At 37.8% G+C, this 14,476-nt stretch overlaps 1 protein-coding gene across 2 annotated transcripts in view; it reads right to left on the bottom strand.

Annotated features, from left to right (window-relative positions):
* ZDBF2 (zinc finger DBF-type containing 2) overlaps positions 1-14,476 on the bottom strand; it is a 36,970-nt gene that overhangs the window by 3,149 nt on the left and 19,345 nt on the right. The gene's annotated exons all lie outside the window — the stretch shown is intronic.

Raw genomic sequence — 14,476 nt, 5'->3', positions numbered from 1 at the left:
GTACCATATATGTTTCATGTTTCAGCACTACAGGTTAGAATATACATGGTAGTTAGGATATAATTTCCATCCCCCTTCCTTCAATATTGCGAAATATTAATGGTAAGGTCAAGCGAAGTAAAATGATAAAAAGAATATAACTTAGCAATATGTGGCAAGGAAGAGAGAAGAATACAACTGTGCCACTAATAACAAGTGAGTCAGATGTTTTATTAAGTACAGTTCAATTTGTATTCAGGTGAAATGTAGCATCAGTAAGCTACTTTTGATTGCAGTAAAGATTTATTTTGAATAAACTACTACACCAGACTAATTTCAGACCGAACTCGCTGTGTACTCTTGTGTAATTACCTGTGCATTCATAACCAAAGGATTTTACAAGCTGTTCAGTAGGATTCCCCAGCAATGTTGAAACTACTGCATGTAACTCACTGTATACAAGATACTGCAGTGAGGTACTTTTGCCACCAATGGAAACATTAAAATTCTAAAGGCTCCAATTATTCACCATGTTGCCCAATTTATTAATAAGAAACAGAGCAGCAGCAGAAACACATTGGTCAATGAGGCTATCTAGAACACACTTGTCATCTATTCCAATACAGATATACTTAGCAAGTAAAACATATGCTGCCAGCAAAAAAAGTGCTGCTCTTTTAATAAGCAAGCAGTTCTAACTGTGTCTGTGACATCAGGCCCGCTCCCTGCTAGCTCCTTTCACTCTTGCGCATTAACATGAAAAACAGTGTCAAGGAAGAAGGACGGGGTGTTAGGGGAAAACTTACTTAAATATATACTTTTGTTTATGCTTTCTTAAAACTAAATAAATACAGTTCACACCCCATGGACTTGCCACAGCTGATCAAATACTTCCAAACGGTAGATTGTGAAAAAGCCAGACTCTAGCTACTCCAGTGCGACTTTGCAAAGGAGAGGGAAGGTATCGTTGCTCTTTTCTTGACCCACTTACACACGCACATGGGAAAAAAGGACTGCAAGGGACCTCCTAAGGCATCCTGTCCAGCCCCCAGCTATCACTAACAATTCCTCTCATACATTGCATTTAAAAGTAATTAGGGGTTTTGCCCTTCCAATACCACTGGAAAGCTACTCCAGAAGCTCACTGTTTGAATCACTACGTAAATCCTCCTACTTCCCAGCCTAAATTTATTCATGCTTAACAGAAATCTGTTCTTGTGCCAGGGCTATCAGTAACAGCTCATTCCCCCTGCTGGTAGAAATGACCAGGCTGTCGATGCTTACAGCATCTAAACCCAAGAAGAGATGGGTGAAAATATGAAACTGTAGATGAAAACAGTAAGGATGTTATCTCCAACACAGAGATGACCAGAATAGCAAGGACTGCATTAGCTTGAGAAGCAAAAGGAATATGGCCATGCCAATATAATGCATGCTTGAACTACTAAACCTCACTGAAAACAGGTACTAGTTACTGGGAAGCTGTCTCTCTGGATATGGACATGCAGCATTTAGAAAGGTACAATAACTCATGTTCCCCCCAAAATTCTAAAAAACACTTTCTCCAGTATTTGCAGGTGCTGTGGCTGCTGCTCAGGTAACACATTTTTACAGTCTGGTTTTCTGTGTGCATTCAGCAGAGCGACCTGTGCTGATGCTGCAGCCATCAATGCTGTAATCCTGTGTTATGAAAGGTAGGTAAAAATGCTGAGGAACAGCAGTGTTAGTCAGGAAAGGAAAATCCTGGAATTTCCATAAAATGCAGCTCTACAAAATAGGAAAAAAATAGAAACTGCTACATCCAATTAGGCGTCCTGCCTTTTCTCCATAGATAAACTTGGACCGGTTTCCCTGCTCCTTTCCTAATTAGGCATAGGGATGAATCATCAGACACGAAACACGCTATCCTGAAAGATTCCTATTTGAGGACACATCTAGGATTTGGGACTGACTCCTCTAGAGACCCTAAAACAATATCTAACCATCACTTCTCCAGAGAGGAAGGTCTGAAATTTTTAAGAAAAATCTGTGCAGTGATATCAAAGTATTGCATGAGAGGCCTAGTGTGTCCCCTACACTTGAGTTACTAGCAGATATTTCCATGACAAAAACTAAGTTTCAGCATCAGATATGGATCCCAGTTTGGCATTATCATCCTTCCCGCCCTGTCTCCCTGTCCTGGCCTTCTAAGCTCATTTCCTTACAATCTTGATATGCAAATAAAGAACATTTTCTCTCAGCTTTCCCCCACCAATCAGTCTGCATCTATGGGTCCCCAAATTTTGATGATTTGGTGATTCTCAGCACCTACCTGCCAAAGACAATATCTCCTAATGTGATGTTGCAAAACTACTACGTTGACAATAAAATTATTCAGAGACCCCAGTGAATGCTTTTTATAATTTCTGCTGTTAATTCCTTGAGCAGATTCTTGATTCCTAAGGAAGCTGCAGTAAGCTTTTCTATTTCCCAAAGACCAGAAATAATCTGAATTCAATAATATTTACTAGTTTACTAGACTCAAACTGTCAGCACAATAACACAGTGGATACTTTAGGGGATTACTTCTTCCATTTTGTCACTTTGATATAAAGGCAAATGAAGCCCAACAGTCTTTCCTAATGTAGTACACATCCCTCAAGCATCTTGCTAATTTTCTTGACAAAAGTCTCAGCCACAAACCCTTAGAACACACACACAAAAAAAAAAACAACAAGCAAACAACATAAAAACCCACCTAGCCCTCACAACCATGGAAGCAGATACTCCCTTCTCTCCCCCACAAGAGCCACACACAATCTGACCACGTGGATTGTCACATCAAGAACCCACACTTGGGGATTTGAAATTATGCCCTTCACCCTGCTCCTTCCATTCTTCCTTTCGCCCACATGAACTTACATTCAGTCACCTTCCAAAGGTCTTATTATTTCTCTACATGCATATGTTCCACATGATTGTTTAGGGTTGCTTATCTAGCTGGTTAACCACGAGTTTAAGCACGCATTATTATGGGTTGTTATTATGGAAACGTAGCGGTTTTTGAAGACTTTGTGGAAATTAAGACAGCATTATTCTATTCTACATGGAGTTTCTTTGCAGCATACATGAAGGAAAAAGTACCAGTTTTCTTATGACATGTCCCCTCAAACCCCAAGCTGGGGGGTGGGGGAGGGATGGAGAACATTTATGATTCAAAACTCATACTTCAAAATACTTTTTTCTATGATTATTTGTGAAACTACTTCTTACAAGGAATTCATGAATTTGCTTTTCTCTCAAATTCCATCCACATCTTATGGATGAGAAATGCTCCGACTTTAACCATCTTTCAGCTTCTCTTCCATTATCTTGCCGAAGAAATTAAAAATCAAAAGGAATTGCACCTGACTAAACTGGATTTCAGACCAAGCCCTCTCTCCATAACAAAGGCATGCCCCAAACTTGCTTCATAGGGTTACAAAAATCAAGACCTTAGTCACAGAAACTAGAATTATTCTTAGCTTTTATGACTGTTCCTAAATGCTGATGCTGCACACAGGCTTGAAGCGCAAAAGAATTTCTTAAATAAATCTTCTTACACTTCAACTGGTAGAGCTTGGTGGATTGAAGCATAAAACAGCAGGGGAACATGACCAAAGATACAAAACAGATTAATTGCACAGTCCAAAGTACAATCTGACCTCTGCAGACCAAAGGTAGTTCAAGGCTCTTCCCACTGGACAGTGCTTTCCTACTTTTATATTGTCTTGGCCCTATCCCAAAATTACGTTGCTCTCAAACACAGTTGCATAATAAATGAAGCTTCCATTTACCAAAGAGATCTTGCTGAGCACAAAATGTCTTTTTCCTCATTCTGCCTATTGATAAATTGAGTTTTTTTCCCCTTTTCTTTACAGAAAACAGCAACAACCATGCATTGATTGGGCCACCGTTCAAACAATACAATAGTCTTTCACAACATTATACCACCTACATTTTTTATGGGGGAGATACAGATAGATGAATTAATATGGGCATGAACTATCACTGTAATAAAAAAAATCATGCTTAGAATGAAAACAATGTAGCCAGAGTTATATAATCTCTTTTGCATTATTTTGCCAAGTAACAACCAGAAGAAACCTGCGTAATTCTACTTCTGCTCCAGGATTCTCTGTGGCCCTATCCTCAGCTGCATGGCAATCCTAAATTTGCTTTCACTGCTATTTTAAGGTTTCCATTTAAAGAGAGAAAAAGGCTGGACAGAACTCCCATGGTACTTCCTCTTTGCTGCTGGGCTACCGGGGAAGCCGTGCTTAGCAATTGCTACTGGCCTTATATATGTGGCCAGATGGTAACAGTCCTCAGACTAGGCTTAGATAAGAATGCAAACAGGCTTAAGGTGACATTTAAATGCTAGTTTCTAGAACCCCTTTTCATCCCAGACACATATGTGCAAAGGTAACGATTTGCAGAGCCGAAACTAGAACCTCTACTGGAAGCACTAATGTGCTTATCCAGTCAGGGTATAAAATGTAACTTGGTCTATATGAGCTGTCATGCAGCTGAAATGCAGAGCTCAAATTTAAAATATTCATGATCATCCTAGCAGTATTTTTTTTTCATCCCCTCCAAGAAGGCAATGAAGAAACAGTCTTACATTTTCAGATGTAACTATTTGTTTTACAGACGGAACATCTTTTGTTGGGCTGCCAAGCCTGAGTCATCCCTACAGACTCATTTCTAGAAGAAGCATGCACATAGGACTGACAACTGATCACAAGCTATTTCCTAACTTCCGTAAAGATGTTATAGGTTTTAAAGCAACCTAGTAAAATTAAGACACAGTAACCTTTACTTTATACTAGCAAACGTTAATAAAATTCTTGGCTGCTGTACTTATGAAGAAATTTTTTTAATTCACAAAACTAGGTCACTGAGGAAGCAATGTGCTCAAACAGCAGGGGAACACTCTGAATGTACAGACTGAATATCTCCCAGCTGGCTACCGCAGCTGGAACTGCCCTGCTTGCCTCTCAGCTGCTCTCACCATGATTTTGGTGACGAACGTCATAGGGCCCTGAGCAGAAGCAACATGACCCAGGAGTGATGAACTCTGAGAGCTTCTCCACTGGTATCACCAGGAGTTAAAATGTAACCTACTGGTGTCAAGAGAGAACATAGGCAGCAAAGAAGGTCTTGCAGCTGATATACTACAGTATTAAGATAGAAAATACCAGGTGGTAACAACTTGAACTTCTAAAAAGACCAAATATTGGGAAAAAAGTGATCTTCACTTTGGAATTTTTCTTTCACTGGAGATAAAAACATTTACTGCTGACTTTTCAAGGTAACTACCAATTTGAACAGTTGTACTAATACACATTTCATTCTGAGAAAAGCCTTCGGTCTTTGATCATCTCCTGAATGTTTAATTAAGCAAGCAGGGTGAACACATCACTTAATCTGTACCCAATGGGAAATACGTTCCCTTCCATTCCCTTTGAGACAAAGTTACACTACTTAAAACCAGATTCACACTAAGTCTTATAAGACTATAATCTTCCTTCCTGCTAGTCCAGTCAACTGCAGCATAAATTCAACAGCCAATCTGGCCTCAGGTAAAGCAGCCAGACCATCCTGACTTTTGTCTGATTTTCCAGTCACTTGGGGGGGGGAGCTGTGATGTTTACATCACCATTTTCAGATGTGAAGGTCGATATTCAGAGTGGCATTTAAACATGGAACCATCTCCTTTGGATTCTGGCTTGGAGATAAATATGTTTGATTTACAGTTTAAGATGTGCTAGAGCAAAATCTGAATATAAAAGCACCATTAATTATATCTAATCTTTTGGTCTACAACAACACTGAAGGATATCCAAACACTGATCGCACCTGAAAGCTCAGTAACCACAGCAATTGTGCAAAGGCACTCAGGTCTCTTGCAGGTGCCAGGACAAGCACAGTGTACTTTTGTCTTCACCATCCCTCGGCTTCCTGTCCTCATATCTCTGTTGGAACTGAGGCACCTGTGAACGAGGACTTGGGAACAGTATTAGAATTGCCTCCCCTCTGAACAGCTCTGGAAGAATGGGAATTCTCCGGGTTCATGGAGGAGTGTCTCAGGTTTCAAACAATTTTCCTTTGTTAGGCAAGCAGCTTTTTTCCTGGCCTCCTCCTAGCTCCTCTGCTGTGATACTACACTGTCATTTCAATGGAACTGAAAATAATGAGACAAGAAGTGCCAAATGCCCATCCAGCGAGCCTCATACCACGTCTTTCACAGGTCTCAGAAGACTGTATCAGGAGACACAGTGATTCTTTGCTGTGTTCCCTGAAAATCAACACTGTTTTGATGGAAAATGCTGTAATCTCTTCTCACTTATCCTGCCAAACCCAACTTCCACCCAGCACAAATCCCTGGTGGGATTTGAATTGGGCTGACAGCAAGCCCTGTTACCTTTCCAATTGACTCTTGGAGATACCAGATTTTCCTTTTTTTTTTTTCCCTCCTCCCTCTCATTTTTACAGTATAGTTTTCTTCAACTACACACAGGGATCTTTCCATCACCTTCCTCATCAGATATTTCTGTCCAAATACGAATGGTGGCTGAATATCCAGAAGACTCTCTGCTCAGGGCACATAGTAATTAGCATACCTTGTGCCAGGAGGAAAAGGATTAAACCTTCCTTGCCCAGCCATCTGCTGAATATGCTCTGCCAATGCAAGAAGAGCATTTTACTATACAAACTGCAAGAACAATGTATCTACCTTCCATGCTGAAATTCTGTAGCTTTCCATTGAAAATAAAATATGGGCCTAGTACAAAAAGTGGAAATGCACCACAGCACAACAAGACCAGAGAATGATGTTATTGAATCATAAATTTTAAATTTGGGCACCCTGACACTAGGAGAAAAAATGGCCATGTAATGCAAGTTTTCAGCGATTTCACAAATCACCTTCAAGACATCCATATTTGCTCAGCAAACACTCGTGATAACTAGCTGAATAGGAAAATTGGACCTGGCTTGTTAGATGGAGGAAAAAAGAAGAGAGGCTGAAATTTATTTGTAGAAAATAATGCTCTAGGCCTTAAGAGGAAGAGACACCCATGTTCCCTCAACTCCCATTTGTCACACCATCCTTCATCAAAGTATTTTCGTTAAAACAACAGGTAAGTTCTACTCTACAGAAAGATAATTCAATTTCCTGCTGTATTTTGATAATATTCTTACATTATGTTTCTTTGCAGTCTGGAGCAAAACAGGCCTGTTTTGTTTCCAGTTTCCTACCAAGGAGGATGGAGCTTCAGCTCTAGCTGAGCCTATGCCTCTCCTTTCCAGAAGAGCTGCTCAGAAGCTGGCAGACATCATTTGGATTTGTCCATGACTGATGCTGCTCAGCTTGCCCAGAATTTGGAATTGCTGGGGACCAGGTGCACTGGTATCCTTCAGGCAAGTCATGGAGAGCTTGGGAGGTAGGCCCTGCTGCAACCCGCCAGCTCTGCTGCCCCTATGCAGGAACTCTGCAGGTGGGCCTTCCTCCTGTCAGGCCTCCAGCCAAAACAGGACCTCAATGTTTGTCTACCTGCAGCTCCTAAAGCAAATAAAAGAATCTGGATGAGAGAGAGATAATGACGTATAACCTACTGCCAACCCTATGTCTTAAGTCAGGACAGAATGCTTACCAGTAAATTAAGCCTCATATACCATCTTTCCCCTTCCTTCAGTATTTATAGTCTACTAGCTGGATCCTGAAATATGATTCAAAAGAAAGCAACAAAAAACCCTTTCCAAGAGCTGCTGAGCAGACTCAGCATCAAAGGATTTCAGAAGCAGAACATTAAAATACACTGTAGGAACCAAGCTTGGACAGAGCTTTATGCCTAAAACAAGTTTTCCCTATCTCTGATTTCTCTAATTCCTTTAAAATCCATACAACAGCAGCTCTGTTGCACTTCATGAGCCTTGTCACAAGTACAAGCCTTCACGCTGACACATTTTAAAAATAACCCGTGAGTAAGATCTTGTTCTCATTTCTGTAAAAACTCCCCTACTGATGATAAAAACTGGTTAATAATTTAACAAAGTAATCTGAGTGTTCTAAAAATGGCACAGAGCCATTTATATTTAAAGAAAGTGCTTAGTTATAGGAGATTAATCTGTGAGAGAGGACTATTATTTAGTAAAGTAAATGCTTCCAAGTCATCTGCATAGACTCCTAATATTACCTGCCAATGGGTAACTATAGGCCATTCATTCCTTAACCAGACTGCTCTCATGTTAGAGAATGGTTAAATTGAGGAAAGAGTGGCTACTTACAGGATTAAATATTAATCTACAAGAAGTTAACGCACTTTGATCCATGCAATTAAGATCTCAACTCCAACAACCTACCAAGGCCCCAACAAAATCAGGAGAAAAGTTGGCTCCCTACAATCCAGTTTATTGATCTGAAAATAAGAAAGAATTGGGGGGTTTGTGTTTCTTCAGCGGATTCTGAAGGGTTGATAATCCCCAAGTTTTCAAGGACCTCCATTTATTTTAGAATGCCAATTTTTATATATACATTTCACATCACTGAGGGCCCAATCCTCATAAACACCTAGCAAAGTTTGGGAATGACAACCAGACTCTAAAAGTCAGTGTGTATGTTGATTTGAAAGTGAAGAAGGTCAAAGTTAGTGAGCATTTTCACGTTTAAAAGCATGTTGCTTTTAAACAAATTACCTCACTTTTCCCACCTTTAAAGCATGAATGACACCAGTTTATCATGAAGAAGTATTGTCAAGAATAACTAATTGGAAATGGAAAATGGAAAAACATTAATATGTGTTTTCATTGTCTGGTTAGTGCATCCCAACACCCTTTCGATTCACCTTGCAGATAAAAATACAAATATATTTTAAAATGTTTTATGACTGATATCTGTGTTCCAAAATGTTAATAATTTAACAGTTTTATTACTATTCAGACAAGTTAAATTTTATAACCAAATGTATCAATGTAGAGTACTGAGCTTCTAGATAGCTGAAAGTGAAGCCTGAAAGAAAAAAATATGGTTCCAAGGCATTTTCTGATTTGGTTTATAAATAGATGGTTTTGACATACCACACACAAAAATAAAGCTATAGTTAGCTAGCCTGAGGCAGCTGTGCAGCTGGGAGAAGCGCATACACTGGCAGCCTATCTGTGCAGTTGCCTGTGTTGTGATACATGCTATCAAAACACCCGTTAAGAATACAGCAAGAATTAGCATTTTGGTTCAAGGCACAGCGACAGGAAGCGATCTTTGATTTTATGTTATCCAACATGTAAACCACTGAACAAAAGCAAACAAAATAGATTCCTAATTGGAAGCAGCAGATAAGAAGCTCTAAGGCAATTAACTTTCTTGGCTGGTTTGGTGCAAAACAGGTAAATTAATGTTTGTTTTTGTTATTTATTTATTTTTTAATTTTAAAGCACTTTCAGTATGATAAATATATGAATTACTTTGCTGGACAGTTGCATCAAATGAACAGGCAGAAACATTACTGGAGTATGAACAGTGCTACGAACACCCCCGTAGAACAGGGAATCCTATTTAGGGACAGATACAGACTTATTTCTGCCACTGGAGGTTTCTGCATTGACATCGTTTGATTTCAGACCAACCATGTGGATAATATTGTGCCACAACTGGAGCATTCTGGCTCTAGAACAGTAAAAAGGCGTTATAGAGTTCAGTTGAAACTTAGAAGCAGGTCCCCCAGAACTGACAGAAACCTGCTGGTAATCTCTAATTAGATTTGGACTCTTATTCACTATATTCATGTCCTATTAAACTCTGCTGAATGGGGCATATACAGCAACTCCAAAGTAATTTAATACATATAAAAATAAAGCATATTCAAACTGCAAAATTAGGATCCACATCCAAACTCTCCCAAAACTCCATTACTTCAATGTAATTTGTTTCAGATCTATCTTTAAATGAAACACATTCTAGCTGACAAATAAGCCCACTGTATGCTCAAATACAAATGGATAAAGCCTTGATAACGCAGCAAAAACCGTGAAGGGCTTCTGTGCTATATCCAAAAATTTCTAATCAAGAACCATGTTTTCTGCCCCTTTACCTAATGCCTCTTCAAGCATTAATTTTCAGAATAATAGACATATGTTTTTCAATCAAAAGAGAAAAAATTCAATGGGTGCCAAGTGATAGAATATTAAACAGCTAAAAAAGAGCAGGTACACTCCCACACACTGCTTACAAAATCATCTCCTGAAGTCTGAGATGCTACGTGACCTTCACTTACATCAATTGCATAAAGTTTCACAGAATCACAGAATAGTTGAGGTTCAAAAAGAACTTCTGAAGATTATTTAGTCTAAAACCCCTGCCAAGCAGGATCACCTAGAGCATGTTGCGCAGGATGGCATCCAGGCAGGTTTTGAATATCTCCAGAGAAGGAGACTCCACAAGCTCTCTGGGCAGCCTGTTGAGTGCTCTGTCACCCTCAAATGTTTAAATGTTTACTTAAAAATTAAAAATTAAAAAAAAAGATCTTTTCCCCAGAAAAGCATCCACTCTTAGTATATAAATACATCAGAATTCATCATTTAGAAACAAAACCGTGAGCTTTCCTTGAAAGTACAAACATGAGAATGTGATATAAGTGATAGTCCTCTTCACTTTGAAGTGTTAGAAACATGAAAAAGTTAACCATGTCTAAACTTGTGCTGAATTTCAGCACTCAGTCCTTTCAAATCTACTTATAGCCTGAGCATTTTGACTGTCAAGACATCGATAAATGCACAATGTAGCTCTTTAAAAGAGCGTTGAAGGAAAATAAAATAATAATAATATACAGAAACAAAACCCAACCAACCAAAAAAACACACACACAACTTAAAACTTTGCAAAAAATTTCCAAGTCACTCATACTCCTCTGGAAGCTGATGTCTTTCCACCTTCTCCAGACGTTATTCAAGAATTTAGTAAGAATCATGCAGCCTGATGACAATGGAGCTCAGATTCACAAGCCAGCTTTTGGAAAATGTTAATTCTTTCCCCTTGTAAACTTGAGAGAAATTAATACATTTACAAAGAAAAAATAAAGCACTACCATGCTACCGAAGACAGACTAGGAAGTTGAACTGATGATACAGACATGCCACGGTACGCGAACAAGAAAAACAAAACCCCATGTTAAAGTAAACTTAAAGAAAAGAAAGACAAACAATGTAAACACACATTGGAAATATTTGCAATTTCAGCTCTCCAATAGAAATTTATCAAGTTTTTACTAACAGCAAATTTAGTAGAGTGCAATAGAAAAATGCACTAATCTGTCTGGTATTACTGGCCTAGCTGTTCTATATTTTATTTATTTATTTTACATACATCGCTATGCTTTACAGGGTAAACATCACTGAAGTTTAAGAAAGGAGATAAAACGATAAAGTATAAAAATCCCCCTTAAAGCAGCCTACCTTTTTGCACAACTCCACCAATCTGCTTTGGAGAAAGCAATGGCAGCACAAGTCAGCAAAGGAACCCCTTTTTAAATCCTGTTCCCCAACCCATTCTCATAAGAAGCTATTTCGTTTAATTATCAGCAATAGGAAGCCAAAATACTATCTCCTTACAAACACAGGCAAGTGAGACCATAAAAAAAAATAAGCAAGCAAATAGAATAATAATAATAATAAGCTCAAACCCCAAACAAGCCCCAAAGAAATAAGCCACAGTATATTCCCCTGAATATTTGTAAAATATTCATTAAATCTAATTAACACTAAGGTAGTTAGAACAAATTATTGGACACATGGCAAAGCAAACCAATACAGAAATCTCAAGCAACAACAAATGGTTCTGTAAACTTAGAGGAGATGATGGGAACACATGGCTTGCCAGAATACAACTGAGAGATATTTATGACAAAATCTTTGTTAAATAAAATGCTTCATAGGCCACAATATTCCTGTCCCCCCACCTTCCCTGAATGAAAGTCTTATAAAGAAAAAATTGTGGATGAATTACAGAAAAAAATCTGTAAATTAAAGTTTTGCATGCTCTACAGTTAAACGAAATAAAGGAAAACAGAGGACTTGACCCACTAGCTGCACTAGGGAGCTGAAAAGGATACGGTAGCCAACAGAACACTTTAACTAGAGACATATGTGGATACTTGGCTCCCTTTTAAAATTTTCTTGAAGTCAGATGTATGAAGGCATAAGCAATAGCTACATAATTACTATATTCATGTTAGAGCCAAATGACACTCATCACACCCTAATCTCAGAGAAAGTAAAGATGGAGAACTCTGCATTGCAGATGGAATTCTTATTTTAAAAGGGAGGAGCATGAGGGAGAAAAATATTTTACGTGCAGAAAAAATGAACACTAATTTTCATTGTAAATGTCTCTATAAACTTGGAAGTAAAAGAAATATGTAATATACAATTCTGTTACCGTGCTATCTTTTAAGCTCTTAAAAAAAAAAGTGCATGTGCTTACTAACGCACTTCACAAAAAGCAAACACTGACATCTAAAGTAAGATTACTGAAGATAATTCCAGATAATATTGAACACTTAAGAGATCTTTATATCCACAAAAAGTGCTGTATGAACATTAACTAATTGTTGTAGGTGAAAATATGCTGACTTTGACTCCAACATTATCCTGACCCCAAATTCCACCATAAATATGATATGTTGGCAATAACTCAGGAAATGATAATTTGCAAGAATAGTGTGGAAAACAAAAGCACTAGATATTTAAAAATCTAAGGCCATGAAATATCTGTTGCCAAAAACTCAGTATGCTTACTTTTTGTTGTATGCAGACTGAGTCTAATGCTATTGAAAAGAAAAGCCCAAGCATTTCCATCACCTTGTGGACAACTGACTGATTAGTCAACATTAGGGCAGAATTATAACAGAGATGCTTCCAGTGTTCGGAGAAACCCACTGGTAGCCACATACAGCCTTAGAACTTCTGGCTTTTATTTATTAAACTGTTTCTTCTAAAGGAAATAGGTGCACAACTTTTGCTATAATCTTTTTTCCCCCTCTAACAGTTGCTGAAAGGATCAAAAGAGCACTACCAAAGAGAAATATTATTTATGTATTAAGCAAATAAATGTAAAATACCAGAAGAAAGAATGATAGAATCTGAACTGAATCATCACAGAAAGTAAATGGATTTTGATAACTGTTTGCAAAGGTTCAGACAAAACAGAGATTAACGTATAAGAAATACAAAAACAGAAAACTGAGTATTCATTGGTTTTGTTTCATTCTATCCTTGCTACAACTGTAAGTCTTACTACTGTTCATTTCTACGTGTCTTCTTAGCACTTTAGTGTATTAAAAGGCACGTCACGCATGTGCATTGTATCCACAAGGGAAGCAACACGCATTCTGAGGATTAAACCTATCCCCTTCACTGTTAATTCTGTCAGCATAATCTTCAGACCAGCAGACAGCTTTCTGCATGAGCTAGAAAAGACATATTTTCATTGTTTTGATTCTACAACTTGTTTCTGCAATATTAATAACTAAGTAGACTATAATGAACATTTTCAGTTGCACTAGTGCCAATGTCAATGCAATATGACACAGCAAATAGGAAAAGCTGACCAGTTTTAATACATTAAAATACATTTTTAGGATGCAAGAGATCAAAAAAGCTATTTACAGATGCTAGTATTTGTGAAAAACTGTTTTTCAGTATTCCTTAAAGAAGGAACATTGACAGAGAAAGCCTGACAAATAATATGAGCTATAATAATGTATAATAATGACTTGTGTTCGTGTCTCATCAAAAAATCAAAAACAGTTCTGGACTTCAGGGAAATCATTACAACTTCCAGTGTCACACAAATACAATAATTTCAAGCATTAAACCACTAATGACTCCAATGAATCTAAAACCAACTTAAAACATAAGTTTCATCATAACTCTCAAATATTCCAATTTAAACTAGATCTCTACTATACTTGACACTCTATAAACATGTTATGAATTGCTCACATCTCCCAGGAAAGATGCAATCACCAGATCAAAAATTTGGTTACAGTATGATATTTGTCACTCCAGGTTTAGAAGGTAGAACTGTATCTAATGCATTTAATGAGGCACTTTTTGACAGCACAACAGTGCTGAAGTAGATAATTACACTCAGATAACATAATACATAATAATCTTCAAGGATGGATTGAAAATTGCAAAGCATATCCCGAAATTTTATGACATATTAAAGCCTCAAGAAACAATACGTCTATGCTTTTCAGCCATTTGCCAATTCAAGCTGACACATTTGCATGCATCACTCCTGCAAAAGATTATGCTGTTTTAAACAGGCACTGTTACAAACAGAAAATGTCTACTAAATTTAAAGAACAAGGTGTTCTATGCAAGGTAGTCTATTGTTCAATAAAATTGTATAGAGTACAATTCTGGTATTCTATTTACCAGAAAACATTTAAACTATTTTTACACACAGTTTTAAAGG

This window comes from Anser anser (assembly GCF_964211835.1).
Source record: "Anser anser genome assembly, chromosome: 6".
NCBI lineage: Eukaryota > Metazoa > Chordata > Aves > Anseriformes > Anatidae > Anser > Anser anser.
The sequence above is the reverse complement of the archived record's forward strand: the minus strand, read 5'-3'. Positions and strand labels throughout refer to the sequence as shown.